General features: G+C 43.5%; 1 protein-coding gene across 8 annotated transcripts in view; it reads right to left on the minus strand.

Annotated features, from left to right (window-relative positions):
- The window catches only part of KDM4C (lysine demethylase 4C), a 420,634-nt gene that overhangs the window by 391,404 nt on the left and 2,113 nt on the right, over positions 1-27,117 (minus strand). The window lies entirely within an intron of this gene.

A 27,117-nucleotide genomic window follows, 5' to 3' on the forward strand; every position in this document is an offset into this window, starting at 1 on the left:
AAAGTCCAGCACTAACTCATATAACAACCCATGTTTGTTTCTGAAAATTTTTACATTATGATAAAGAACAAACATCTACTCTCCTTGTTCTAATGAGAATGTGTCTTTATTTGGTAATAAAAAAGAAACCGAGTCTGATGCTTTCCGGCCAAATCTAATACTCTATCCAACACTGCCTTCCTTCCCTGTCTACACCTGTGTTTCTGACTTGTATTCTCTTAAACAACTTCTGTGGGAGGAGTAAAAACTGACAGCTCTCATTGTGTATTAGTTTCTCCAATAAAGCCTGCCACAGAACTGATGTGCACTGCTAACTGCCTCTGAAGAGAACAGTTCAGTATCTACTTTAAAACACAACCCTCTAGGAACCTAGGCACTCACAGTTAGCAGACTATGTCTCTGGCTAGAAAAAGAAGGATTCTGGGCCCTACCTGAGGTGATGGAGTCTGGCCTTTCAATCCCAACACTCAGCACATGGCCTCACAGGAGCCAAGCAAGCTTCTGCTCTGCACACTGCTTTGGTTGGGCATTGTTAGGGATTGACTTGTGTCCCCCGAAAAGACATGCTGAAACCTAACCCCCAACACCTGTGAATGTGGCCTTATTTGGAAATAAAGTCTTTGCAAATGTAATCAAGTTAACATGAGGTCATATTTGATTAGGGTCGGCCCTGATCCACCATGACTGGTGTCCTTTTAGGAAGCGAAGAGGCCAGGCGCAGTGGCTCATGCCTGTAATCCCAGCACTTTGGGAGGCCAAGGTGGGCGGATCACCAGGTCAGGAGTTCAAGACCAGCCTGGCCAATACGGCAAAACCCTGTCTCTACTAAAAATACAAAAAAATTAGCCAGGCATGGTGGCGGGTGCCTGTAATCCCAGCTACTGGGGAGGCTTAGGCAGAAGAATCGCTTGAACCTGGGAGGCAGAGTTTGCAGTGAGCCAAGATCGCGCCACTGCACTCCAGCCTGTGTGACAGAGTGAGACTCCATCTCAAAAAAAAAAAAGAGGAAGAGGAGAAGAGACAGACACAGGAAAGAGTGCCATGTGAAGATGGAGGCAGGGACTAGAGTCATGCAGCTGCAAGCCAAGGAATGCCAAGGACTCCCGGCAAACACAAGAAACTACAAGAAAGGCTCTAAGCAGATTCCTGCCTAAATCCTTCAGAGAAAACACGGTCCTGCCAACACCTTGATTTTGGCCTTTAGCCTCCAGAACTGTGAGAGGATAGACGTCCCTTGTTTTAAACCATCCCAGTTTGTGATAATTAGTTACATTAGCCCTAGGTAACTAATACAGGCATGAAGGGCCAGACTGGAGGGAAAGGAGAAGAGGACCACGTTCTCCAATCTTAGCTTTATCAACAGCAAAGCTCCTAATACTCTGACTTTTCATCTAACTTCATCCTTCTCAAATGGTTCTAAACTGGGGAGGAAAAGGGAAGTCGCAGGCCACCTCCACAACTCTGCATTAATCGTTAGCACATCTACCCAGTTATTGAACCACAAGAGGGCTTGAAAGGGCCCCCAGGCCTGGGCCCCAAGTTAGAAAGCAACACAGCAAAGAAACTCCCTGAGCCTCCTGACCATTTTTGCCTAAGCCAGGACTCATTCCTCTCTCAGAAGTCCAAGCAGCTTTTATTTCATCCCTTTCATCCCATTCTGATTACCACTCCATCTTGTTCCACCAGCCTGCTGAGGCCAGGGGTAGGAATGGAAGAGCAGACTCAAGGAGATAGTTCTGGGACAGAGTGCCTTGGATCCTAGACTGAAAGGAATTTTTTTTTCCTCTTTTCTTTTGCTATAAAGAATACAGTGGGCCGAGTGTGGTGGCTCACACCTGTAATCTCACCACTTTGGGAGGCCAAGGTGGGTGGACCACTGGAGGTCAGGAGTTCACAACGAGCCTGGCCAACATGGTGAAACCCTGTCTCTACTAATAATACAAAAAAAAATTAGCCAGGCATGGTGGCATGTACTTGTAGTCCCAGCTACTTGGGAGGCTGAGGCAGGACATAACAGACCTAACTGGATTTTTATTTTCTCCTCAGGACCAGGGACAAATAACTGGATTTTAATCCCTCCCACATGCCTCCTCCACTTAGTAGCTGTGTGACCTCAGGAAAGTTACTTAAATGAGGCCTCTGCTTCCCCATCAGTAAAATGGGGTAACATTACCTAACCACCTGCATTGTGATGGGGATCCAATAAGCCACTAAATGTAAGAATTTAGCATATTGCCAGGCTATAGTAACATCTGCATGCTGGCTTTGAAAGAAAGAAAAAAAAACATTCAAATTAAATATCTTCCATGAGCTTCTTCCTCACTGCCTACGGATGCTCAAATTTCTCCCATTTAACTTTCAAAGGCTTCCTGTATGTCATGTCCCCTCCTAGACTCACCCAAGCTACAGCCTTCTCTCCCCAACCTCTCACAGACAAACCCCAACAGAGAATGGGGTTTCTTTGTCCAGTTCACCTCCTAACTCAAATCTTCATCTGCACTGCAATCTGATGTCTACCTCCACCAATGGATTGAAATCACTCCAGAAAAAGTTGCCAGTAACTTTTTAATTGCTACAGTCAATATGTTGTTTTTAGTCCTCTTACCAACCCTTCTGCAGCCTCTGAAACCGGAAAAGCCTCTCCAGGCACAGCTTTCGTGGGTGGTGGGCAACTAGCCCCTCCTCACTCTCTGATGGTCACTGCACTCTCTGGAACTCCTTTCCATGCCCCTATTCCTCAGCGAACCCCTCCACTATTGGTATGCTGCAAGGCTCTTTATGCAGTTATCTTCCCTTTCCACCAAACACAGACACTATGGGAGATTTCATCCACGCTGGCCTCAACTGTCCTTCCCAATACACCTGGGAAAAATGCTACATGGGCCTCTCTCTCATGAATCTCAGTCCAGTCTGCTAGGCACAGTCATTTGAAGATGAATATAAAGCTGTATAGAGACAATAATGAATCTGAAACTTAACAAGGATAAAAACGAATCTGTCCTCCAAAATCTGCTTCTCTATCCCAGTCTTGGTCCTTATTCATTCAATCCATCCACAGTTTAGCTTGCCTCTTTGTGGCCAGCACTGACCACAGCTAATCCTCAAAGAGCTTACAAGTGCAGGAAAGAACAAGTACACAGGCGGTTATTATACCACAGGTCAGGTGCTGCAATAAAGGGAGGCACAGAGGACCACAAAACCCTTTAGAACAAGAAGAGTGGGAGCTACCTTTTACCAGGGTAAAGGTGGAGAAAGAAGTGAAAAGTGAAAGCATCTCCTACACACCAAGCCCATCCTCTACTGCAAGGCCAACATCAGAATCCCAAGAGCCTTCCCAAGCCTACCTTCTCTTACTCTCCACTCCTAAGTGGTGACCTTTGTAGTCAATTCAACATCCTGAGCATCTTTCATATCCATTCTCTAGTCTCCATACCAACTATTACTATCCCGAGTGACTTCTGTCGTTCTTTTCTTCAACCACCCCAAGAGTCTTTGCTGATTTTCCCACCTTTAGTTCACCACCCTCAATTCTCTTCCATACATCTATATAAACATAAAGCAAACTTTCTAGACACAAAACTGATGATGCTATCCCTCTTTTAAACCCTTCAATAGCTCAATATCGTTCCAGTATGGAGCCATGAATCTAGCTCCTGCCTTTCCCCTCCCTCCTCAAAGACCCCTTTTGCCCACTTGAAACCTTCGCTTCACTTTAAACCACTCGATGTTCCCAAGGGAGTAAAGCCATTTCCCTCCTTTGCTGTGCTGTGTATAAACATATGTGTCACGTGTACGCCGTTACGAATACTTTCTGTGAGCAAGACATCTGTTAAGTGCATTAATGTTCATTCTCTTAATTAAATCTCATAAGAACTCCATTGAGAGAGTGACCATGAATATCCCTATTTCACTAATGACGGAGAATAAAATGCTTGCTCAAGGTCCCAAGTTAGTAGGAGCAGAAGATGGGAAATGAGCCTAATCTGAGATTCTACTCATAACTGCTTTGCTATTTGCTTCTCCTATCCTCAGTGGTGCCTATCTGGCAAAACTCATCTTTCAACTTTATCTTACACGTTGACTCCCTTACGAAGCTTTTTGGGCAACACTCCCCACCAACTGACAATGGCCTTTTTAAATGCTCTCGGCACTCCACACACGTCATCAATCTTCATTATTCACAGATTCCGTATCTACAAATTTACCTACTCACTAAAATTTATAACAGGCCAGGCATGGTGGCTCACACCTGTAATCCCAGCACTTGGGAGACCGAGGTGGACAGATCACCTGAGGTCAGGAGTTCGAGACCAGCCTGGCCAACATGGTGAAACCCTGTCTCTACTAAAAGCACAAAAATTAGCCGGGCATGGTGGCAGGCGCCCGTAATCCCAGCTACTGAGGAGGCTGAGGCAGGAGAATAGCCTGAACCCATGAGGCTGAGACTGCAGGTGAGCCGAGATAATGCCACTGCACTCCAGCCAGCCTGGGCACAAGAGTGAGGTTCTGTCTCAAAAAAAAAAAAAAAATTATTTATAACCCCAAAATCAGTACTTGTATCACCATTTGTATGGTCATTCACAGACACGCACAGAGCAATGAAAAATTTGAATTGCCCAATGCACACATTCCCAGCTGAGGTCAAATAAAGGCTTTCTTGTTTCAGCTCTCATAATGCAAACAAGTGTCCATTCTATGGTCTATTTAGTGCCATGATTTTTGCACTTTTACACTGTCTGTTGGTGATTTAGCTGCTTAAAATGGCCCCCAAGCATAATGCTGAAGTGCTGTCTTGTGTTTCTAAGTACAAGAATACCATGGTTTATGGCTATAGCTATATGGCTTATGACAAAAATTCATGTTACATAAGGTTGGTCCAGTCATGAGTTACGGTGCTGTTGGCCACAAGTTTAATGTTAATAAATCAACAATTATATTTTAAATACAGTGTCTTTAAAAAAAACACACAAAAAACAAGATTATGTATTGATCAGTTGATGAAAATGTTCTGACCAGAGGCTGACAGAAACCTAAACTTGTACTTCCACTAGGAGCAACATTTCAGTATTTACTAGTTCATTGTTCATGATGACTTTATAGAACATAACTACTGCAAATAGTGAGAATCAACTATACCTTGGCCCTTGTATAAGACCATTCAGAAAAAGCCCCTGCCCCAAAGAAGCTTCCCAGCCTACAGGGGTAAATTCAGGCAGCCACTCCTACAGACTACAATTGACTAACCTGGCGCAATCACTTCCTCGGGACTCAGAACTAGAGAGCAGAGACAATGTCATGAGGGGCTACAGCAGCCACTGTCTGCTATATGCATAAACAGAAAATGAGAGAAGGAAAGAGATCAGCAGAGAAAAGTAGAATCAAGAGAATGCAAGGCCCCAAGAAAGATGAAGGGACCAAAAAGCCAAGACTGAATCATCATAGGCATAACAAAATCATGAGCTCAATGCCTGAAGAATCTGCACCTTCAAGAGACTGCATTCTGGAGAGCTGAAATCTACATTATATGAGACATTCCAAATATGATTAAAGTCACTTTTTTTTTTTTTTTTTTTGAGAGGGAGTTTCACTCTTGTTGCCCAGGCTGGAGTACAGTGGAGGAATCTCGGCTCACTGCAACCTCTACCTCCCGGGTTCAAGCAATTCTCCTGCCTCGGCCTTCCCAAGTAGCTGGGATTACAGGTGGACAGTACCACGCCCGGCTAATTTTCGTATTTTTTGTAGAGACAAGGTTTTGCCATGTTTCCAGGCTGGTCCTGGACTCTTGAGCTCAAAGAGATCTGTCTGCCTTGGCTTCCCAAAGTGCTGGGATTACAGGTGTGAGCCACAGCACCTGGCCAATTTCTCTTTCGTTTTTTTGTGGGTTTGTTTTTAATAACAGTATGAGAATTAGGATACTTGAGAAGCAATATGAGCCAGAATCCTTGCAGATGTTTACAAATTCCTGATCTCTTAACTTTTTACTGTTATAATTCCCACACCTCATTTGAGATTAAAAATAAATTACCTCATCTTTAATGGTGCTTTCCAAAGGATTCAACTTAAATTTGGTAGAAACAATAACACCATTGTATTCACAGCTAATCTATTTACATAATTTTTAATTATATCTCATACTTACACAGCTGGCATAAACTGGATTGGAAATACTGTTGACCTGCTGAGTATTCAACTGGTATTTGGATATATTAACAATAGGCATAGCCTACTTAGCCCTGTGTGTGAGGTCAGTGGTGTTCTTTAGAGAGAATGTATGGTATCCCTTATCTGGTTAAGATAAGGGTGAGTCAGAGCTACTATAGTAGGGCAGTAAGATTAAGTAGCTGTAGGTGGCTGGCTAGTTTGCTTAAATAGCTCAATTAGTAATTGCATTCAGTGCTACAAAATGAATTTTGAGCCACTCAGGTTAATTTCATAAAGATTACACCAATGAACCAATTATTAGAAAGGATTATTATCAAAACGCAAATAGGAGTGAATAAACCTCCATGTGATGCACATCTGGTATTTGTAAAACAGCAGGTTTCCCACTTGCCATTGTCATCAGTTTATATTTGATAACAGCATCAGTCATGATTCAATTACCCATAGACACTGCTCTGGTTAACTTAAGCAGAAAGGGATTTGATATTGACTGGTGTTAGAGCACTGTTGAAGGTTGCAAGAGCAGGCTCTCAGCTCGATCCCCAGGGATGTCTCCCAGAACACTGCTGCAGCAGGAGCTGTCAAGGGAACTGCCACTGCTACTACAAACAGAAGATCAGGGTCCAAGTTCATAGCACCTTGACTGAGATCTGGGGAGCAGGAAGTTGCTGTGGCACCTGTTTGTTTCATGAGCACACCAAATTAGTTATGATCTGGGGGTCAGGAATCGTGCCAGAACTATTTCTTCAGACCCAAGCTACTTCTGCTAGATCTACTCCAGCAAGAATGCCTTACAGGTTTCCACTCTCTCCTTACCCTGCTCAGTTCTGAATCTAAGTCTTTTCATATTAAAAGACTTTAATCAGCCAGGCGCGGTGGCTCACGCCTGTAATCCCAGCACTTTGGGAGGCCAAGGTGGGCAGATCACGAGGTCAGGAGATCGAGACCACGGTGAAACCCCATCTCTACTAAAAATACAAAGAATTTGCCAGGCATGGTGGCGGGCACCTGTAGTCCCAGCTACTCGGGAGGCTGAGGCAGGAGAATGGCTTGAACCCGGAAGGTGGAGCTTGCAGTGAGCCAAGATCACGCCACTGCACTCCAGCCTGGGCGACAGAGCGAGACTCCATCTCAAAAAAAAAAAAAAAAAGACTTTAATCAGGCCTGGTGAGGTAGCTCAGGTCTGTAATCCCAGCACTTTGGGAGGCCAAGGTGGGTGGATCATCTGAGGTCAGGAGTTAAAGACCAGCTTGGCCAACATGGTGAAATCCTGTCTCTACTAAAAATACAAAAAATTAGCCAGGCCACTGCACTCCAGTCTGGGCGAACATGAGACTCCTTCTCATAATTAAAAAAAAAAAAAGGCACCAAATCTCCACCTAGATAGACGAATCTCATAAATGTAACACTGTGGCACAGAGTCTTGCTCTGTTACCCAGGCTGAAGTGTAGTGGCATGATCCCGGCTCACTGCAACCTCCGCTTCCTGGGTTCAAGAGATTCTCCTGCCTCAGCCTCCCAAGTAGCTAGGATTACAGGCATGTGCCACCACGCCCAGCTAATTTTTGTATTTTTAGTAGAGGTGGGGTTTCACCATGTTGGTCAGGCTGGTCTCGAACTCCTGACCTTAGGTGATCCTCCCAGCTCAGCCTCCCAAAGTGCTGGGATTACAGGCATGAGCCACCGCACCGGGCCTTGGAAAAATCTGATAAACCTTTGTATTTAGCTGTGGAAGCAGAGAGCTGTCACTTGAGTGAATAAGTTATTTAGCTACAAAGGCCTGAAACCCAGGAATGGTGGGGTGGCTCATGCCCATAATCCCAGGACTTTGGGAGGCCCAAGCGGGAGGATCACCTAAGGTCAGGAGTTCGAAACCAGCCTGGCCAACATGGTGAAACCCTGTGTCTAGTAAAAATACAAAAATTAGCCAGGGGTGGTGGCAGGTGCCTGTAATCCTAGCTACTCAGAAGGTTGAGGCAGGAGAATTGCTTGAACCCAGGAGGCAGAGGTTGCAGTAAGACGAGATCATGCCACTGCACTCCAGCCTTGGCGACAGAGCAAAACTCTGTCTCAAAAAAAAAAAAAAGAAAAAATTAGGCAAGCATGGTGGCATGCCTGTAGTCCCAGCCACTCAGGAGGCTGAGGCAGGACGATTCCCTGAGTCCAAGAGTTCAAGGCTGCAGTGAGCTATGATTTTGCCACTGCACTCCAATCTGGGAAAGAGTGAGATCCTGTCTTTATGGGGAGAAAAAAAAAAAAAGCCCTGAAAACCTGTATGTTCTGAAGAAAAATGATGAAATGATGGGACTAGTTAACCTGTCAAACTGAAGAATTTCAAGTTTTTATGGCTTGCAGTTGGAAACCATTTTAGTTTCCAATTACAAACCATTTTAAATCTAGAGGATGGCCTGTTAAGAATGTTACATTTGATTAGCCAAACATGGTGGAAGCAGGTGGAGGTTGCGGTGAACCAAGATCGCGCCACTGCACTCCAGCCTGGGCGACAGAGCAAGACTAAGTCTCAAAAAAAAAAAATTTAACTTCAAGGACCTGGGGGCAATAAGGAGAACAGATATAACAACTTTCTTGTCTTAGACAGGTAAAGGGAACAATCTCAAAAATGTAAAACACAGGCATTCACTACTGAAAGAGCTACACTCACTACAGAAAAGATAAAATGAGGCAGATCACATTGTCATTCTAAAAGTCCTCCCATCAGCCCCGGAGATGTGCCCAGCTGAAGCTGAAGGAAGAATCTTTGCATGACTTAACAGCTGGGGCAGCTAACATTTAAGTACTTAACATGAACATCAAGAGGTTAACAAACTCACTCAAAAGCAGCTTTGAAAAGATAAAACCTAGCAGTTACTGAGGTTTTGCTGAGAACGTAAGTGGCAGAAAGGAGTAGAGAGCTTTGGGTGCTTAAGGTCTGCTTCCACCCTGCTGTAGATGAAAACACCAAAGGTATAATATTAATAAAAAGAATTCTTCCCAGATAGCTGCCTAAATTGACCAAACTCCAAAGGAAATCAACAACAGCAATACAGATTAGACAACTGACTACAGATTAAGTGAAAATCCGTTGTTTCCTTACTTGGGGGTAGGGGGTGAAAATACAGAAGGGTGAGGAATCCTGGAAAAGTTGACAATACAAGACAATAAAAACTTAAGGGTCAAACTCAATATACAAACCTAAGTGCTATAGGAATTCCTGGGGAAAAGATAAGACTACAAATGGGCACAGTAGGAGAAGCCTTTAAAAAGTGTGATTGAGGCCCGGCACGCAGGCTCACGCCTGTAATCCCAGCACTTTGGGAGGCCGAAGCGGGTGGATCATGAGGTCAGGAGTTCGAGACCCACTGGCCAAGATGGTGAAACCCTGTCTCTACTAAAAATAACACAAAAATTACCCAGGCGTGGTGGTATGCGCCTGTAATCCCAGCCACTCGGAGGCTGAGACAAGAATCGCTTGAACCCAGGAGGTGGAGGTTGCAGTGAGCTGAGATAGCGCCATTGCACTCCAGCCTGGTCAAAAAGAGCGAAACTCCATCTTAAAAAAAAAAAAAAAAGTGGGTTTGAGACAGGCCTTGAAGATAAATGGGACTTGAGCCAAAGAAAGATGTGTTGAGACTGGGCACAGTGGCTCACGCCTGTAATCCCAGCACTTTGGGAGGTCAAGAGATCAAGACCATCCTGGCCAACATGGTGGAAACTCTGTCTCTACTAAAAATACAAAAAATTAGCTGGGCGTGATGGCATTTGCCCGTAGTCCCAGCTTCTCGGGAGGCTGAGGCAGGAATCGCTTGAAACCGCGAGGCAGAGGTTGCAGTAAGCCGAGATCGTGCCACTGCACTCCAGCCTGGCAACAGCACGAGACTCCATCTCAAAAAAGCAAAGAAAGATGTGTTGAGCTGGGCATGGTGGCATACACCTGTAAAGCCTGTAGTTCCAGCTACCCAAAAGGCTGAGGCAGGAGAATACCCAGAGCCCAGGAGTTCAAGGCTTCAGTGAGCTATGATCGCACCACTACATTCTAGACCAGGAGACACAGTGAGGCCTCCATCTCTAAAAATAAAAAAGAGAAAGGTGTGTTATCCTTCTATGGGATATACTGAACACACAAAAATAATTTTTAATTGTTCATGTATCAAAAGTAACAATGGTTCTCAACCAGGGGTGATTTTGTATCCTTGGAGACATTGGCAATGCCTGGAGACATTTTTGTCACCAGAGGAAGAGTTCAAGTTGCACCTAATGGGTAGATGCTGTTAAACATAAAAAAGTCCCCACAACAAGGAATTACCAAGCACCAAAACATCAGCAGTGCAACTGTTTAAAAACCATTTGCGGCTGGGCGCAGTGGCTCATGCTGTAATCCCAACACTTTGGGAGGCTGAGGCAGGCGGATCACCTGAGGTCAAGAGTTCGAGACCAGCCTGACCAACATGGAGAAACCCCGTCTCTACTAAAAATGCAAAATTAGCCAGGCGTGGTGGCCCATGTCTGTAATCCCAGCTACTCCGGGGGCTGAGGCAGAAGAATTGCTTGAACCTGGGTGGTGGAGGTTGCAGTGAGCCGAGATTGTGCCATTGCACTCCAGCCTGGGCAATAAGAACGAAACTCCATCTCAAAAAAAAAAAACATTTGCTAGGGCCTCAAGAAATTCTAGCATAAGTTCAACAATAGACATGTACAATAATGTTCATTACAGCATTTTCATAAGAACTAAAAACTGAAAACTCAAGTCAATCTACAAGAAAATAAGTAAATGAATCACAATATATTCACCCGATGGAACTACACAGCAGTGAAAATTAACAAATCATAGCTACTCCCAGGAATATGGATGAATCACCAAGCGGGATGGCTCACGCCTGTAATCCCAGCACTTTGGGAGGCCGAGGCAGGCTGATCACTTGAGGTGAGGAGTTCGAGACCAGCCTGGCCAACATGGTGAAACCCCATCTCTACTAAAAACACAAAAATTTGCTGGGTATAGTGGCACATGCCTGTAATCCCAGCTACTCTGGAGGCTGAGACAGAAGACTTGCTGGAGTCCGGGAGGCGGAGGTTGCAGTGAGACAAGATTGTGCCACTGCACTTGCACTCTGACCTGGGCAACAGAGAGAGACTCCATCTCAACAAAAGAAAATAAATATGGATGAATCTCAGAAAGCCTTGAACTAACCAAAGCGTAAGTCCATTTTCACAAATCTAAAAATTAAATTTAATCTACTCTTTAAGGATAAATGCATAAAAGACAAATCCATTTTTTTAAAGCAAGGGCATATGGAACACAAAAATCAGGACATGGTTGCCAAGGACAGAAGATGGATGAGATAGAAGAGAAACATACAGTGATATCTGGGTGAATTCATAGAACTATACCATGTCTTTTGCATGCCCCAAGTATCATATAAAACCTTTTTTAAGATGAAACAATCAATACAGGTAATATATTTCTATAAATATCTGCAAGAAAATGTTTTAATTCTATGTTAAAACTTTTTTTTTTAAACACTCTGTCACCCATGCTGGAGTGCAGTAGCACAGTCTCAGGTTACTGCAATCTCCACCTCCCAGGTTCAAGTGATTCTCCTGCCTCAGCCTCCCAAGTAGCTGGGATTACGGGTGTGTGCCACCACACCTGGCTAATTTTTGTATTTTTAGTAGAGACAGGGTCTCGCCATTTTGCCCAGCCTGGTCTCAAACTTCTGGGCTCAAGTGATTCGCCCACCTCGGCCTCCCAAAGTGCTGGGATTACAGACATGAGCCACCACGCCCAGCGTAAAATTGTTCTTTAAGAAATCCCTCTGTATGTCAAGCAATTACTCTTGAGTTTTTAAATTTGACAGTTCCATACGTTTGTATATTACCTAAAGGAAGACAAACCTGCATGCCTGGTGAAGGACTGTGAACCCAACAGAGGACTGTAGCCTGTTTTTTCATTGTATTTTGTTACATTAATTTAAATGTCTAGGGTGGCCAGGCACGGTGGCTCACACCTGTAATCCCAGCACTTTGGGAGGCTGAGGCAGGTGGATCACTTGAGGTCAGGAGTTCGAAACCAGCCTGACCAGTATGGTGAAACCCCGTCTCTACTAAAAGTACAAAAATTAACCAGGTGTAGTGGCATGCGCCTGCAGTCCCAGCTACTCAAGAGGCTGAGAAAGGAGAATTGCTTGAACTCGGGAGGCGGAGTTTGCAGTGAGACTCCATCTCAAAAATAAATAAACAAATAAATAATAAAAATAAATAAAATAAATGCCTAGGGTTTGGTTATGCATTTGTATCCAAGCCCTTAAAATGGAAATAACTTGCCTAGGTCTCTTCCCCCAATCTTACTGTATTATACAACCAGTAACACATCAACAAATACCTATGCTTTTTTTTTTTTTTTTTTGAGACAGAGTCTCACTATGTCGCCCAGGCTGGAGTGCCATGGTGCGATTTTGACTCACTGCAACCTCCGTCTCCTGGGTTCAAGCAATTCTCCTGCCTCAGCGACCTGAGCAGCTGGGATTATAAGCGTGCGCTAACACACCCAGCTAATTTTTGTATTTTTAGTCGAAACAAGATTTCACCATGTTGATCAGGCTGGTCTCGAACTCCTGGTCTAAGTGATCCTCCCATCTCAGCCTCCCAAAGTGCTGGGATTACAGGCATGAGCCACCACGCCTGGCCTATGAATACCTATACAAATTAAACTGACAGATTAAATGGACAATCAAGTGTAGCTCATTTGGTAAAATACCTTTAACTTTTAAATAATCATAAACTATAACATCAACAATGACAATGGCATTAAATAAATAATTTGACTAAAGTATCTGCTTTCGTTTTTTAAAAAATGGTAATTTATGGTAGCATTTGCACATTGTGGCTGGGCACAGCCTGTAATTCCAGCACAATGGGAGGCTGAGGCAGGAGGATCACTTAAGCTCAGGAGTTCGAGATGAGGCTGGGCAATGTAGGGAGACCCTGTCTCTCCAAAAAAAAATTTAAAAATTAGCCAGGTGTAGTAGTGTGCACCTGTAATCCCAGTTACTCAGGAGGCTGAGGCAGGAGGATCACTTGAGTCTGGGAGGTCGAGGCTGCAGTGAGCCATGATCTCACCACTCCACTCTAGCCTGAGTGACAGAGTGAGACCTTGTCAAAAAAAAAGAAAAGCCAGGCACTGTGGCTCACACCTGTAATCCTAGCACTTGGGGAGGCCGAGGCGGGTGGATCACCTGCGGTCAAGAGTTCGGGACCAGCCTGGCCAACATGGTGAAACCCCATCTCTACTAAAAATACAAAAATTGGCCAGGCATGGGGGTGGCACGCACCTGTAATCCCAGCTACTCAGGAGGCTGAGGCAGGAGAACCACTTGAATCCGGGGGGCAGAGGCTGCAGTGAGCCAAGATGGCGCCACTTCACTCCAGCATGGGTGAAAGAACGAAACTCCATCTCAAAAAAAAAAAAAAAAAAAAGTAAAAGAAAAAAATGAAAGAAAATAATTTGTGCCAGGCGCAGTGGCTCACACCTGTAATCCTAGCACTTTGGGAGGCCGAGGTGGACAGATCACCTGAGGTCAGGAGTTCAAGACCAGCCTGACCAACATGGATAAATCCTGTCTCTACTAAAAATACAAAATTAACCAGGCATGGTGGTGCATGCCTGTAATCCCAGCTACTTGGGAGGATGAGGCAGGAGAATCGCTTGAATGCCGGAGGCGGAGGTTGCGGTGAGCCAAGATCGTGCCATTGCACTCCAGCCTGGGCAACAAGAGCAAGACGCCGTCTCAAAAAAAAAAAAAAGACCAGTCTGGCCAACATGGTGAAACCCCATCTCTACTAAAATACAAAAATTACCCGGGCACGGTGGCAGGCACCTGTAATCCCAGCTACTCAGGAGGCTGAGGCAGGAGAATTGCTTGAACCCAGGAGGCGGAGGTTGCAGTGAGCCGAGATCGCGCCACTGCACTCCAGCCTGGGCATCAGAGTGAGACTCTGCCTCAAAAAAAAAAAGAAAAACAGACTGTTCTCCTACGAATATTAATTTAGAAACCTAACTCATTTACTTTCTAAATCCTTATTTTTATGTAACTGGATTGATAAAGGGAGAAGGCAGCCAAACAAGGCCATTCCAACAGTTTCCAAAATTTGCATTTCACAGGATTGTTAAGTTCACACTAAAAGCCTGCTGGGCTTGCACTGTCTCCCTCAGGGGGGCTGGAATGGGGAGAGGCTTCCCAACACCTGCAAGAGCTACCTGAGTCTCCCAGGTAGGTTACAACCCCTTGGGCCTGCTGTGGCTTCCTGGCAACTACCATCCAGGTCACCCACTGAGGCCCTCCAGCACTCAGCCTGGGCAGCAAGCCCCTCACCAACTACTGGACTGTACTGCCCCTGCACCCACCTGTTGCCTGGACCATCGCTTTCCAGCAATTCTACATTGTGACTTTTATGAGATTATCCAGTCTATTTAGTCCTATCAGAAGGACTCATGGGAGGCCATGTAGACTACTCATTCTTAGTTTCAAACATAAAAACTAAGCCTTAAATTTGAAATACTGGCCGGGTGCAGTGGCTCACACCTGTAATCCCAGCACTTTGGGAGGCCAAGGCAGGTGGATAACCTGAGGTCGGGAGTTCGACACCGGCCTGACCAACATGGAGAAACCCCGTCTCTACTAAAAATACAAAATTAGCCGGGCATGGTGGCGCATGCCTGTAATCCAAGCTAGTCAGGAGGCTGAGGCAGGAGAATCACTTGAACCCAGGAGGCGGAGGTTACAATGGGCTGAGATCGTAACATTGCACTCCAGCCTGGGCGACAGAGCAAGACTCTGTCTCAAAAAATAAATAAATTTAAAAAATTGAAATACTTAGAAAACATATTTCAAGACAATTTAATACGCAAACTTTCCAATTATTCCTAAAGATTCACAATCAGGCCAGGTGCAGTGGCTCACACCTGTAATCCTAGCACTTTGGGGGGAGGCCAAGGCAAGAGGGTCACTTGAGCTCAGGAGTTTGAGACCAGCCTGGGCAACTTGGAGAGACCTCATCTCTTAAAAAAAAAAAAAAAAAAAAAAGATTCACGGTCGGGCGCAGTGGCTCACACCTGTAATCCCAGCACTTTGGGAGGCCAAGGCGGGTGGATCACAAGGTCAGGAGTTTGAGACCAGCTTGGCCAATATGGTGAAACCCCGTCTCTACTAAAAATACAAAAATTAGCTGGGAGTGGTGGCATGCACCTGTAGTCCCAGCTACTCTGGAGGCTGAGGCAGAAGAATTGCTTGAACCGGGGAGGCAGAGGTTGCAGTGAGCCAAGATTGCACCACTGCACTCCAGCCTGGGCGACAGAGCGAGATTCCATCTCAAAAGGGAAAAAAAAAAAAAAAAGTATCAAAATCGCAAAAACCATATACGATACCAGCTATATTGAAAAAAAAAAAAAGAGGTTGAAAAACATCAAACACAATAATCTGACCATCCTTGCTTTTTTCATTATTAATGAATGCAAGAAATACTATTTTAGAGAATTATGGCAATTTGCGCATTTTTTGTTAACTACCTGTCAAAAAAAAAACCAAACTTGAGGGAAATGAATGTGATGTATTATCATGCCATATGCAATCTGTGACACTGAAACTTGGAAAAGTATTTGTTGATCATGTATTCCCTCAATCCTGATACCAATACACAGCTTCCTTGACATGAAATACACAGATATTGACATGTATTTTCAATATCTACAAAATGAAATAGGAAACCATAAATCCAAACTGATAAGTTGACAGCTTGACAAGTTTAATTTCCCCAAAGTCTCAAATATTTAACCAACTTATAATAAAATTAAATACAATCATGATATAAGCACAAAGTCAAGTCATAGTCTGTTACCCAACATTTTTCCTTGATTTACAACACACAGGGTTTTTTTTTTTTTTTTGGTGTTTTTTGTTTGTTTGTTTTGTTTTTCCTTTTTGAGATGGAGTTTCACTCTCGTTGCCCAGGCTAGAGTGCAATGGCACGATCTCAGCTCACTGCAACCTCCACCACCCAGGATCAAGCGATTCTCCTGCCTCAGCCTCCCAAGTACCTGGGGTTACAGGCATGCCCCACCATGCCCAGCTAATTTTTGTATTACTAGCAGAGAGGGTTTCGTCATGTAGGCCAGGCTGGTCTCAAACTCCTGACCTCAGGTGATCCACCCGCCTCAACCTCCCAAAGTGCTGTGATTATAGGCATGAGCCACCGGGCACGGCGTAACACATGGTTTTAATAAATACATGACCAAACCCTCATTAATGTTCACAAAAATAAATTCTATCTAGACTACATTTTGTCTAATTCATAATTTTTCTTTGTTGTTAAATAGCAAAACAAATGTGCCCATTGACCCTTTCTCCATGTGCTTGCTCTTGGAGCAGGAGGCATTGTCCATCTACACAAACTCCTTCAGTAGCATGATATTGAGATCTATCCTCGTTGACAACTCTTTGAGTACTGACATCTTATTAAAAAGAACCTTCTTATAAAAAAACTCTTGCATTTGCTTGGTTCTTTACTGTGCTTTAACATATGTTACTTCATTTTCATTCTTAAAAGTTCTCTGTGATGTTAGCAGGCTGTGATTATTCCCATTTGAGAAATGATGAAACCAAGACTTAGAAATGGAAATAAATTTTCTAAGGTCAAACAGCAAATAGGTGCAATGAACTGACTGCAAGTTTTGTATCCCGGACCCAGATCCCAAATATAACTGACCTCTTTGCTAGGCTCTCCAGCTGCCAAAAAAGAAAAGAGAAGAGAAGAAAAAAAGAAAAAAGATCACACCAAAGCCCACTAAATAAGGAACAAATCTTCTCTCCACTAGATAAAGAATTCTGATCAATTTTTAAGAAATGTATGACATGTTATTTAAGATGTTCCAGATTGCATGGAAAAAAAAAACAGCAAGCTTAGAAATCCTTCCTTAAGAAGCCTAAAATGAGTAACAAAACTTAAAAACGACCCAAGAAAACTGCAAACCAGCTTCATTTAAGAGTACTGATGAAAATTTCCTTTTTTAAAATGAACAAACTCCAGGCCAGGTGTAGTGGCTCACGCTTGTAATCCCAGCACTTTGGGAGGCTGAGGTGGGTGGATCATTTGAGGTCAGGAGTTCGAGACCAGCCTGGCCAACATGGTGAAACCCCGCCTCTACTAAAAATACAAAAATTACCCGGGCGTGGTGGCGGGCACCTGTAGTCCCGGTTACTCGGGAGGCTGAGGCAGGAGAATCACTTGAACCCGGGAGGTGGAGGTTGCAGTGGGCAGAGATTGCATCACTGCACTCCAGCCTGGGCAACAGAGTGAAACTCCATCTTTAAAAAAAAAAGGAAGAAAAACAAAAAGTGCCAAGATCATGAAAATCAAGACCATGAAGATCAAGGAAAAAAAAATCAAGATCATGAAAATCCTTCTCAAATCCATATTTGAGATTGAAGGATGCTTAAAAGACCTAAAACAAGAATACATATTGCACAATTCTGGACTGGATACTTTTGCTATGAAGAACATTAATTACTATAACAAATAGTGAAATATGAAGAATCTAAAAATTAGATGATAGTAATGTATCAGTGTTAATTCCTGATTTTGATGGATATACTGCAGTTATGGAGAAAAATGTAGGAAATACACATTGAGTTATTGAGGAGTGAGGGAGCATGAAGACAACCATTTGTGTAAAAAAATGTAGGCCGGGCGCGGTGGCTCACGCCTGTAATCACAGCACTTTGGGAGGCCGAGGCGGGCGGATCACGAGGTCAGGAGATCGAGACCATCCTGGCTAACATGGTGAAACCCCGTCTCTACTAAAAATACAAAAAAAAATTAGCCGGGCGTGGTGGCGGGCGCCTGTAGTTCCAGCTACTCGGGAGGCTGAGGCAGGAGAATGGCGTGAACCCGGGAGGCGGAGCTTGCAGTGAGCGGAGATCGCGCCACTGCACTCCAGGCTGGGTGACAGAGCGAGACTCAGTCTCAAAAAAAAAAAAAAAAAAAAAAATGTAAACATACACATAAATTTATATAGAATATCTCTAAAATTCCCTAAAAGGGAATTTTAGACAGAAGGGAACTAGCTGTCTAAAGGCTAAAAGTGAGAGCCATGTACACATTTTACCCTTTAATACCTTCTGAATTTTATATCTTGTTACATACCTTGTATTGCCTATTTGAAAATAATAAAAGAAATATTATGTGTGTATATATAATACAAACTTAGAAAAATAAATAAAATTATCAAAAAAAAAGGAAAATGATTTTACCTATCTCAGGGCCAGATTCTTCCTGCTAATGAAAGCTGCCTGAATATTACAGACTGAGAGGTATCACTTTATGTGCCCAAATTTTAGGGAAGGATTCCTTTTTGAAAGTTAAATAGATGGCCAGATGGCCGGGCACAGCAGCTCACGCCTGTAATCCCAGCACTTTGGAAGGCTGAAGCGGACGGATCACCTGAGGTCAGGACTTCAAGACCAGCCTGGACAACATGGCAAAACCCCATCTCTACTAAAAACGGCAAAACCCCATCTGTACTAAAAAACACAAAAATTAGCCAGGCATGGTGGCAGGTGCCTGTAGTCCCAGCTACTCGGGAGACTGAGGCAGAAGAATCGCTTCAACCCGGGAGGCAGAGGTTGCAGTGAGCCAAGATCATGCCATTGCACTGCATCCTAGGTGACAGATCAAGACACCGTCTCAAAAAAAAAAGGGGCCGTGCATGGTGGCTCACGCCTGTAATCCCAACACTTTGGGAGGCTGAGGCAGACGGATCACAAGGTCAGGAGTTCGAGACCATCCTGCCGAACGTGGTGAAACCCTGTCTCTACTAAAAACACAAAAAAATTAGCCGGGCGTGAGGTGAGGGGTGCCTGTAGTCCCAGCTACTCGGGAGGCTGAGGCAGGAGAATGGCATGAACCCAGAAGGCGGAGCTTGCAGTGAGCCGAGATCGTGCCACTGCACTCCAGCCTGGGCAACAGAGCGAGACTCCATCTCAAAAAAGAATTAAAAAAAAAGCAAAAAAGAAAGTTAAATAGATAAAAAACAAAATGAGATAAACTACCTGCAAAAAAAACACTTCAGTTCACCCACTCAAAGGGATGCCTGTGACCATTCAAAGTATCTGATGGACTCTCAGAACAGAACAGAATCAACAATATACTAATGATCAGACAAAGCCTGTCCTCAGGACTGGAATTTAAACAAACATCTGGTACAAAAAACGAATGCAAAGATGGAGGTAAAAAGAGAGCCAAATGAAGGAATTTATCTGCTTCTTTAACCTTATTCAACAAGAGAAAACGTACTGGCAGAGAAGAATGTTCTGATAAGCAGAGGTGAATGCTCAAGGGTCAGGGAAGCCCAGCAGGTCAAAAAAAAAAAAAAATCCTGTTCAGCACTACCCATCAGCTGGGGCCTACCTGTCACCAAAAACTATGTGATCATTTATGTGCTTTCCCAGGGACCGAGACTTTCTAGAAAGAGCCCTAATGAGCAGACACAAGCACTTCAGATCCAGATTCTAGTTCTTCTTGCCAGTTTAATTAGGGAACCACACTGAAGACGTTAGTCTTCCAATGCCTGACACTCTCGGTCGACTGAAAAAGTTCGTATTTCTAAATGTACAATGCTAAAAATGGAAGCAGGACTATGAACTCCACTAAAATGTCTCACACAGAGACCCCCACTAAAGGGGGCCAACTGTCCTAAGTCTGACATTTCTAATTTCAAAAATTTTCCCATTCTTTCCCAGTAAACAGCAAATCAATACTTGAAATTATAGCTTTTTGTACGATTATCATACATAAGTTGAGCATCTCAAACCAAAAATCTGAAATACTCCAAAATCTGAAAGTTTCGAGGGCAAACATGACACTCAAAGTAAATGCTCATTTCAGATTTCAAATTCTCAGATTACAGATGCTCAATTGTAACTATAGCATCTGTAATGTATAGTATAATGCAATATTCCCAAATCTGAAAAAAATATAAAATTCATGTATTTCAGATAAGGAATACTCAACCTATACAATATATTTTCATATATTTTAAAATATTTACTTTGCCAAGCACAGTGGCTATTGCCTGTAATCCCAGCACTTTGGGAGGCTGAGGTGGGCGGATCACCTGAGGTCAGGAGTTAGTGACCAGCCTGGCCAACATGGTGAAACCCCATCTCTACTAAAAGCACAAAAATTAGCCTGGTGCGGTGGCACACACCTGTAGTCCCAGCTACTCGGGAGACTGAGGCAGGGGAATAGCTTGAACCCAGGAGGTGAAGGTTGCAGTGAGCCGAGATCACACCACTGCACTCCAGCCTGGGTGACAGAGAAAGACTCCATCCCCCTGCAAAAAAAAGAAAAAGAAAATAGAGTACAGCACAGTTGATAAAGTTTTGTGAAACTTTTGTTTCAATTTTATATATTTATGTGTGTTGGGTCACGATGGGTAAGATGTATTTCCCAATGTGTGTCCTGGTTTTACAGTTTCTTCATTTTTGCATATATGTAAAAGTCATTAATTTGCACAATAAATGTTTGTTGAGCACCTATACTATAGTGCTAGTGAGGGAACAGTGTGCTATATAGAATAGAAGGAAATAAAAATACTTGGTCTCTGCCCTTGTAGAATCTTTACAGTGTAGAAACAATCAAATAATCACAAAAATATACAATTACAAACCACTAAGTGTTAGGGAAAAATACAGGGAATTAAGACAGATCATTAGGGAAGCTGATTTAATCAGAGAAGAGAAATGAGTAACAGGTCAGGTTTCTCTGAAGAAGTACTTTCAAGTAGAGATCAGAAAGATGTATGAAAAGGGGGAAAATGAGAGGAGAAATCAGTCAGGCAAAAAACAGCACATTCAGGAAGGTTGTATACAGTTTGAAGAAAAGAAAAGCCAATAGGTAGAGAGAACATGAAAAACCATCTAGATAAGACATGGGTGGAGCTTGGGGTAGAAAAGAGATATGGCAGGAATTTTAAATATCCTGAGGCCTATGAGAACAATCCAATAAGGCAATAGGCCTTAAAGATCATGCTGGAAAGAGATTGGAGGGAGGCTGGGAGTGAATGGTAGGATAATGTACTGGAGGTGGAGACAAGCGGATTGATCCCCACAATATTATTCCTCAAGCAGAAGTGACAAGGTGTAAGTGATACTTTGGATGTGAGGGCTGAGGAACCATGAAGTGTTGGATAACTCATAATGAAATGAGTGAGCAATGAAATGAGATGAGATGCATGAGAAATTCCAGAGAAGCAGAGCTGAGAGGAAACATCAGAGTTACATTTGTTATAGTTAACAAGTAGAGATGCCAAATTAATACCTGGAAATGGATGGAGATATAAAAAAAGAAGTCATTAGCACAAAGGCTTTGATGACTCATCATTCTGCTCCTTAAATATCCACCCATAGTAATATACAATATAAACCCAGAAGAATCCAGAATAAATTTGAGGCTTTATGCAGTAGCAGTTCATAAATACCATAGTAGCTGAAATACCATGTGTATCTGAACAGTATACAGTGCAACAGTTAACTAAACATTCACACTCTTAAAATAATCCACTTCCATGAAATCACAGGGAATCCAGTCTATTGTGTTCACTGCTGTCCACATCTGACACAGTGTATGGCACATAGTACAAGTTAATCTACTGAAGAAATGTATCCACTACTAGGCAAAATAAACCACCCATCAAAAATAAAACAAACAGTACAAATAATGAGCAACTGTGCAAGGGAAATCTTTGTACTCTGAAACATAGAAATGAACCAATTAGGACATTTTTCAAGGAAAAAGGGAAAAGAGTTATTTAGCACTTAAGTGCTTATACCCTAATAGTCTATATTCTGTTCTATGCTACATATATCTAATGCTATATTCTGTTCTCTAATAATCAGCTGAATTTCAACATCAGAAATTCCAACTGGGCAGCCTATTGTAAGTACTCCTACCATTCTCTAGAAATCTCTGAGTAATACAAGCAACAACTAAAATGTAATAAAAGCTTGATGCTGAAACTATAACAAAATCTCATCTAAGTTATTAAAACAAAACAAAAACTGTTAAAAGTGTATTCTGGCTGGGAGCGGTGGCTCATTCCTGTAATCCCAGCACTTTGGGAGGCCGAGGCGGATGGATCACCTGAGGTTGGGAGTTCGAGACCAGCCTAACCAACACGGAGAAACCCTCCGTCTCTACTAAAAACACAAAATTAGCTGGGCGTGGTGGCGCAGGCCTGTAAGCCCAGCTACTCAGGAAGCTAAGGCAGGAGAATTCCTTGAAACTGGGAGGCGGAGGTTGTGGTGAGCCAAGATCGCTACATTGCACTCCAGCCTGGGCAACAAGAGCGAAACTCTATCTCAAAAAAAAGAAAAAGTGCATTCTCCAATGTGAAAAGGGCAATAACTGATTATTTTTCTTTTTCCTCTATCTTCTCCTGTTTCCCAGCTTTTCTAACAAACATGAATTTTTATTAACTTATTTTCCCTCTTCACAATGGTAACACTGATTCATAGGAGAAAATTTAGAAAATGCACATAAACACAAAGGAAACAAATTACCCACAATTCCATCACCCAGAAGTTACTAACTACTGTCAATATTTTTGTGGGAACCTTTCTCTGGGCTTGCATGAGGGTAGGGAGGGAAGAGAGATACACAAGTAATGGCATGATTGCTTAAGACTATGAAGGAGACTACAGAATGCTGCTATGGCCAGTGTGCAGGATTGAGAGAACACTAACTTGAAGAAGTTGACAACTGAGCTGAGCTTCCTGAAGAATGAGATGGAATCAATCAAAGAAGTGCAACTGGGGTAGCAGTCCAGGCACAGGGAACAACAGCATGGGCAGAGTACCAAGCCCATTCAGGGAACTAGGAAGAAAGATGAGTTTGGTAGGAAGGAGGCTGGCTCGGCAGTCACACACAGAGCTGAGAGTTAGGACTTTTTCCCTAGAGAAAGCAGCCTTGAAGCAGGAGCAGGGGGGATAGGCTTCCTTAAAGGAATTATTCTGACTGTTAGTATGGGGAAAGGATTAGGCCCAGAAAGTCTGCATTTAGAAGATCATAACCACGCCCCCACTACCCCCCATCCATCCCCCCCACCAGCGGAAGGATAAGGAGGATGAGGAAGTAGGGAATCTTTAGAGGGTCGGGGAGTAAAAAAGACAATGACCTGGCCGGGTGTGGTGGCTCATGCCTGTAATCCCCCAGTAATTTGGGAGGCTGAGGGGGGTGGATCACCTGAGGTCAAGGATTTGAGGCCAGCCTGGCCAACATGGTGAAACCTCATCTCTACTAAAAATACAAAAATTAGCTGGGCGTGATGGCAGGCACCTGTAATTTCAGCTACTTGGGAGGCTGAGGCAGGAGAATCGCTCGAACCCAGGAGGTGGAGGTTGCAGTGAGCCAAAATCACACCACTGCACTCCCGCCTGGGCAACAAGGGCAAGACTCCGTCTTAAAAAAAAAAAAAGACAATGACCTATTATATTATATATTATATAATATAAAGACAATGACCTAATATATTATATATTGTATTTATATTATAAAATTATATTTTAGGCTCCACAAAATGGTCTAGATTTGTAGCGATAAAAAAGATACCGTGACTTTAATTATGATACACCTCCTAAGAAATTCATAACAGAAATAGAGCTTGCAGGCCAAGCACAGTGGCTCACACCTGTAATCCCAGAACTGTGGGAGGCCAAGTCAGAAGGATCACTTGAGCCCAGAATTTTGAGACTAGCCTGAGCAACACACTGAGACCCCATCTCTACAAAAAGAAATTTTTTTAACTGAAAAAGAAAAGAAGGAACAATGAGAACACATGGACACAGGGAGGGGAACATCACACACCAGGGCCTGTTGTGGGGTGGGGGGCTGGGTGAGGGATAGTGTTAGGAGAAATACCTTATGTAAATAACGAGTTGATCAGTGCAGCAAACCAACATGGCACATGTATACCTATGTAACGAACCTGCACGTTGTGCACATGTACCCTAGAACTTAAAGTATAATAAAAACAGAAAAATGGCCAGGCATGATGGCTCACACCTGTAATCTCAGCACTTTGGGAGGCCAAGGCAGGCGGATCACAAGGTCAGGAGATCGAGACCATCCTGGCCAACATGGTGAAACCCCGTCTCTACTAAAAATACGAAAAAAATTAGTTGGGCGTGCCTGTAATCCCAGCTACTCGGGAGGCTGAGGAGGAGAATCACTCCAGGGAGTCGGAGGTTGCAGTGAGCCGAGATCATGCCACTGCACTCCAGCCTGGGCGACAGAGGGAGACTCCATCTCAAAAAGAAAAAGAAAAAAGAGGCAGGGGTTGGGGGAGAAGCATTAAATACTAATATTTAACAAAAGGGAACACACATTTTTCAGTAGATATTGAGCTTAATCAAAGTACAGAATGTATCTATCTTATCACTAAATATAGAGCAAATAAGTGAATATCAAGGGAATAACCATGAGCAGTATAAAGACTGTGCTAACAGGAAGGGATGATCAGGCCAGGTGCAGTGGCTCACGCCTGTCATCCTAGCACTTTGGGAGGCTGGGGCAAGCGGACTGCTTGAGCCCGGGAGTTTCAGACCAGCCTGGGTACCATGGCAAGACCACAAATATTAGCCAGGCATGATGGCATGTACCTGTAGTCCCACCTACTTGAGAGGCTGGGGCTAGTGGACTGCCAGAGCACAGGAGGCAGAGAGGTTACAGTGAGCTGAGACTGTGTCACTGCTGCACTCCAGCCTGGGCATCAGAGTTACACCCTGTCTCCAAAAAAAAGAAAAAAAAAGAACAGGATGATCTTAATACTGACATCCAGAGGCCGGGCACAGTGGTTCACGCCTGTAATCCCAGCACTTTGGGAGTCCAAGGTGGGCGGATCACCTGAGGTCAGGAGTTCGAGACCAGCCTGGCCAACATGGTGAAACCCTGTCTCTACAAAAATACAAAAATTAGCCAAGCATGATGGTGGGTGCCTGTAATCCCAGCTACTGGATTGGCTGAGGCAGGAGAATCGCCTGAACCTGGGAGATGGAGGTTGCAGTGAGCCGAGATCGCGCCATTGGCACAGAGTGAGACTCCATGGGCAACAGAGCGAGATTCCGTCTCAAAAAAAAAAAAAAGACATCCAGGAAAGGAAAACACAGCACTAACCATAGAATAAAGCCCCACTTTAGAGAACTGGAGAACTGAAGTTGGCAGTAGAGTAGGGAAAGATCAACAGGCCCCTTCAAGGCTTGAAAGACTATCACCAGGCCAGGCACGGTGGCTCACGCCTGTAATCCCAGCACTTTGGGAGGCCGAGGTGGGCGGATCACGAGGTCAGGAGATCGAGACCATCCTGGTTAACACAATGAAACCCCATCTCTACTAAAAATAAAAAGAAAATTAGCCGGGCGTGGTGGTGGGTGCCTGTAGTCCCAGCTATTCAGGAGGCTGAGGCAGGAGAATGGTGTGAACCCAGGAGGCGGAGCTTGCAGTGAGCAGAGATCATGCCACTGCACTCCAGCCTGGGCAACAGAGTGAGACTTCGTCTCAAAAAAATAAATAAATAAATAAATAAATAAATAAATAAATAAAAAAGAGTATCACCCAAGACTAACTATCCCTCCTTACGCATGCAGTCATTCAACAGATGTTTAACCTAGCAATTACATTATATATATATATACACACAAGTGTAAAGAAAACACGCATCCACACAAAAACTAGTTCACAAATATTCATAGCATTACTCAGCCAAAAGCAGAGATAACACAAATGTCTACCAACTGATGAATAAACAAAATGTGATGTATCCATAATAGAATATTAGCCATTAAAAGGAATGAAGTACTGATACAGGCTGCAACATGGATGAACCTTAAAAAACATTATGCCAAGTGAAAGAAGTCACTCACAGAAGACCAGATAGTGTATTATTCCATGTATATAAAATGTCCAGAATAGCCAAATCTACTGAGACAGACAGCAGATTAGTGGTTGCCTAGGGATAGAAGGGGATAGAATTGGAGGGAACTAGGCAATGACAGCTAATAGGAACAGAGCTTCTTTTGGGGATAAAAAAATATTCAAAAACTCATTGTGGTGATGGTTGCACAAGACTATTCATTTACTAAAAGCTTTTATTTATTTATTTATTTATTTATTTGTATTTTTACTTTTTTTTTTTTTTTTTTTTGAGATGGAGTCTCAGTCTGTCACCCAGGCTGGAGTGCAGTGGTGCCATCTCGGCTCACGGCAACCTCCACCTCCAGGATTCAAGTGATTCTCCTGCCTCAGCTGGGATTACAGGCGCCCGCCACCATGCCTGGCTAATTTTTGAATTTTTAGTACAGACGAGGTTTCGCCATTTTGGCCAGGCTGGTCTTGAACTCCTGACCTCAGGTGATCCACCCGCCTCGGCCTCCCAAAGTGTTGGGATTACAGGCAGGAGCCACAGCGCCCGGCCTGATTTTCAACTTTAGAAAAGCAACTGACTAAAGTCTGTTAATAAAAAGAAATAAGTCTTCGGTTTAAATTGTACTGTATTACCAAGTTTGTGGGATACTGTAAAGCTTATGTGAAAACTTTTCATAACACTGAAATTGGGAGAAAAAGGACCTAAAAAACCCGAACAACCGTGTAATCCGTTCCAAAACAAACTATGGGCGGGTTGCGCGGAGGCCAGCAAGGTAAGAAAACAAGCGATAATCGCAAAGCAGAGCCGACTGCTTCCTAATAAAAAATGGACCTTTAAAAATTAAAACCACTAGTTTTCAACCACGACACTTCGAAATGAGAATATTAGTCACCGTTGCCATAGAAACAGTAAAGCCAAGTTGCCCGGAATTTAAACATTTTTTTAAATACCGCAAACTGAAATGGGTGAAAATAGGGCAGAGTTTAG

Source organism: Gorilla gorilla, chromosome 13 (genome assembly GCF_029281585.2).
Source record: "Gorilla gorilla gorilla isolate KB3781 chromosome 13, NHGRI_mGorGor1-v2.1_pri, whole genome shotgun sequence".
NCBI lineage: Eukaryota > Metazoa > Chordata > Mammalia > Primates > Hominidae > Gorilla > Gorilla gorilla.